Genomic DNA, 4,908 nt, shown 5'->3' on the forward strand with positions numbered 1-4,908 from the left:
TAAGGCCATGGACTTCTGCTACTTCCTAGAAACATGGATTCATGTACAGTTTATTGTCAGCAGCGTGACCTTCAAACCAAAATGGCAACAAAGTGCCATGGTAATTGGGGTTGTGGGCTCTGCTCTTTGTTGAGGGTTGTTTTCAGTTATAGACCATACTGAGTAAAGACTACACAACACCTTCCGTAATTGAAAATTGTCATTTTTACTCAATGACACCATAAGTAACTGTTGGACTTTCCTATTTGATGTTTACTGGGCTGTAATAAAACTTTATATAAAATCACACCATTATGTGCTACTGATAATTTAAAGGCATTCCATATATGCAGTGCTCAGCATAAATGAGTACACCCCTTTTGAAAAGTAAGATTTTATTCAACATCTCAACACAAGAACAATTTCCAAAATGTTGGCAAAACTGAGTTTTATGTAACATTTGTTTCGCTCATTACATGAAAGTAAGGTTAATAGTATAACGTAGATTACAAAATCTTCAGTTTTACTCCAATTAGTTGATGCAAAAATGAATACACCCCACAACAAAAACTACTATATCTAGTATTTTGTATGACCTCCATGATTTGTAAGGACAGCACCAAGTCTTCTAAGCTTGGAATGAACAAGTTGGCAACATTGCAACATCTACATTTTTCCATTCTTCGAGAACAACCTCTTAGAGCCTGGATGCTGGATGGAAAGTGATGCTCAACTTGTCTTTTAAGATTTCCCCATAGGTGTTCGATTGGGTTCAGATCAGGAGACATACTTGGCCACTGAATCACTTTCACCTTGTTCTTCAGAAATGCAACAGTGGCCTTAGATGTGTGTTTTGGATCATTGTCATGTTGGAAAAGTGCACAACTTCTCTTTCAATACAGAGCAGTACATCAGTGAATTCATGATACCATGAATTAAATTCAGCTCCCCGACACCAGCAGCACTCATGCGGCAGCACAGAAGGACATTGCCACCACTATGTTTCACTGTAGGCACCATGCATTTTTCTTTGTACTCCTCACCTTTGCAACACCGTACAGTTTTGAAGCCATCAGTTCCAAAAACATTTATCTTGGTCTCATCACTCCAGAGTACAGAGTCCCAGTAGTCTTCTTTTTGAGTATGCTCCCTGGCAAATTCTAGGCAGGATTTTTTGTGCATGGGAGAGGTTTCCTATGTGGATGACACCCATGCATGCCATTCCTATGCATGCCATTGCAGTATACGCCATATTGCGTCATAGGAAACAATTGCCCCAGTTTTTGCTTTCTATTTTAGACAACTGCAATGAACTTGCATGGAGATTTTCTTTAACCCCTCTCATCAGAAGACGCTCTTGTCGAGGTGTCAACTTCCGTGGACAGCCTGGAAGTCTCTGTGAGATGGTTGCAGTTCCATATTTTTTAAATTTTTGTATCACTTTTGATACAGAATTCTGACTGATAAGTAAAGTGTTGCTGATCTTCTTGTAGCCTTCACCTTTCTTGTGTAAAGAAATTATTTTCTTTCTCAGGCCTTGTGACATTTCTCTTCCATGTGGTGCCATTGCTGACAGCATGAAATGGGAGGGGTTTTCTTTGTTAAGTAATGCCCTTTTATAATCAACTGCTGTACACCTGTTTAATGAATATTTAGACTCACCTGTAGTTGAATTCTTGTTAATTAGGATTTTATTGTCTAAAACTTAGCTTTGCGTCTAAGACTTTCATTGAGGTGTATTCATTTTTGCAATATGGTCTTGAATGAATTTGTTAGGAAAAATATTTTCTTGAATATTACTGAATAAGTTTAAACTAGGTGGAAACTGAACCCACATCAGAGGGAAGCAACTCTGCCCATGGTATCGCAGGACACTAGCACATCGAGGGGAGGGGATATATGAGCCGTGGCATATAGTGTGGCCCCTCTCGGAAGCCACGTAGGCCGTGAACCTCCAGCTCTACGGATGGGGGTCAAACAGAACCCGATTCCCCGCTCCAGGCAGCGGAGCAGGTCTACAGGGATCCCCAATGTCGGCAGGATCCCATTATCCCCAGGATGGAGACAGATGCTGTAAGGTGCTTTTTATGGTGGTATTTATTCACCACTGAGTTTTTTTTTGCTAAATAAACAAAAAAACACAAACTTTTGAAAAAAAAACCACGCATTTTTCTTTGTTTCTGTTATAAAATGTTTTAAATAAATAACCTTTTTTCACAAATTCAGGTCAAAATGTATTCTGCTACATTTCTTTAGTGAAAATAACCCAAATTATTGTATATTATTAGTCTGTAGGAAAGTTATAGAGTCCACAAACCATGGTATATACAGTGGGGATCGAAAGTTTGGGCACCCCAGCTAAATATTTGTATTAATGTGCATAAAGAAGCCAAGGAAAGATGGAAAAATCTCCAAAAGGCATCAAATTACAGATTAGACATTCTTATAATATGTCAACAAAAGTTAGATTTTATTTCCATCATTTACACTTTCAAAATAACAGAAAACAAAAAAATGGCATCTGCAAAAGTTTGGGCACCCTGCAGAATTAATATCTTGTACTGCCCCCTTTGGCAAGTATCACAGCTTGTAAACGCTTTTTGTAGCTGAAAGGAATTGACTCTCGTTCCTCTCGAGCCACTGACCCCCGTCAGTCCCTGGCCTTGATCAGTGTCTGTCCTCAGGCCCGGAGCCCCCTCTGAGACACAGGAAATGCACACAGACACAAGGTGGTATCTCAGAAGGAACTGAATTTATTCTTCCGTGTTTAAACTTATATATGAAACTTAAAACAATGCATGGAAATAGAAGAACCAATCAATTGTCAGATATGCATAAACCAATCAGAATATTACATACGTCAGTCATGCCCAATCATTTGGCATTTATGTAAATTATTATTAAGTGCGTCAAACATGAAATTTTGCTCAGTATAGAAAGTAGACAATTTCCCTATTTAACATTGGCTATAATTATTAATAATCTTGCAACAGGATATATCCAACCGCAGACTTTCAGTCTTGTGCTAGCTAAAAGAAAAAGGGAAGTTACACCTGAAGGGAAAAGAGGAACCTTAGGCTCTTATCGAAAGTAAAAAACAGTCTTAAAACACAAATTCATCTTTAAGTACTGACTAAGTTTTAAAATGGATACTTATCTTAAAATGGCAGAGCTTAGGCTAAGAGACAAAATGGCGGTATGGTAATGCTGAGAGGCTGATTCCTTCAAACCCCCTCTTAGGTCACGCACGTGACCTTACACCTTTTTTACAGGTTGGTACCTGGGGCCCTTAGTAGGTCCTTTATCAAGATACTGATTCCACATGGTTCTAGTAATGGTGGCGTCAATAAGTTTCTGCATTAAACCTCGGATGCAGGGGATACAATAGCAACCACACAGAGTTAATACTGCAGCAGCCATTACTATGGAAATCAGCATAGTTTTCATCAGGGTTCCCCATTTACCAAACCAATTTTCAAATAAACCAGCTAGTGGATTTTCTACTCCTGAGTTTTCAGCCAATTCTTCAGACAACATTTGGAGGCCTTGAAGGGCTCTAGTAATGCTTCCATCAGGAGCGGTGTTATTGGGGATAAAAGTACAGCAGTAGGAACCAAACATTTTACATACCCCTCCTTTCTCAGCTAATAACATATCAAGAGCAATGCGGTTTTGCCAAGCAGTAAGGGATGTTGCATCAAGTTGGGCAGAGACCCCCTTTAGAGCATCTCTAGTATAGTTAACAAACCTTTGTTGATTATAATAAATGTAAATAATCCAATCCACATTTTTGTTAGGCTGTACCCATATAGCAATAGAGGCAAACCCTGCAGCAATCTGGTCCTGAGCTTTAAATTCATCAGGGACTCCTCTTGGTACACCTATAGCATCTATGTAAACTCTATTGTCAAAGGAACCACTGGGTGCATTTCTTTTATACCTTCTAGATCTGGATTTTTCCAAGATGGGCAAGCTTCTTATCCCATCTTCTACTTTGATCATAAAGAAAGGCATGAGAAGATGGGTCAGAGCGCAGCTTCCCTTCCATCTGCTGGGGAGTCTGGCTCTGAGTCTCATATCTCCACACAGCCACCACACATCTGACAGTTGCTGCCGGTGGTCCTGAAACCATTCCTTCCGGTAGCCTTCTGCGGAGGTGCGGTTGGTCTTAATACAGTAATTAGATGGAAATGTACCTAAATCTTTACCCTTAGCATCATCATGTTCAAAGCAGGTGAAATTTCCTGGTACCGGTTTAGAGGCCAAAGGTAAATTTCGTAATCCGGTAACAGGGAACTTCTTAACAAAATCAGAACATTCCTTCTCAGTGATGTTATCTTTATACATTCTAATTAGGCAGGACATATTAGTTTCTTCTTCTAACAAAGGAACTGTGGCAAGTAGGGGGCGGGGATTGGCACATGAAACACAGTCTCCCTGTCCCTTGCTCTTAGTGGTCCATCTCACCCATTCAATCCATTCATTTTTGTCAGAGTAACCAGTTTCAATGCTTAATCTGTCTTCTGATTGCATCACTACTCCTGTCACCTCATTATCCAGTCGATCCCTAACTTTGGGGAATGAATTGTCTATGGTATTGACATGGACTCTTGGGGAGGGTTTTACCTGTAATATGAGGTTGGCCCAGGGGTCTGTTCCTGACACAGTTATTCCCAACCTATATTCCCCACTATCTCTGACCTGTGGGTTCCTTATTGTGAAAATGATATTCCCTTGGCCTTTTGCTATAGAGATTCTTTGATAGGTGCCTATGTCCTCTAGGGGAATTCTAGCTGATTGGGTCTCCCATTTATGAGGGTCTGTTGTCCACCATATATTCTCCCAGTAACCACAGGGCTTATTCCTCCCACACATGTACACATTATAAGGTCCAATATCATAAGTAACTTTAGTCGGGTCAAACACCTG

Source organism: Staurois parvus, unplaced genomic scaffold, assembly GCF_062004578.1.
Source record: "Staurois parvus isolate SC_StPar_1 unplaced genomic scaffold, SC_StPar_1.0 ptg000018l, whole genome shotgun sequence".
In the NCBI taxonomy this organism is placed as follows: domain Eukaryota; kingdom Metazoa; phylum Chordata; class Amphibia; order Anura; family Ranidae; genus Staurois; species Staurois parvus.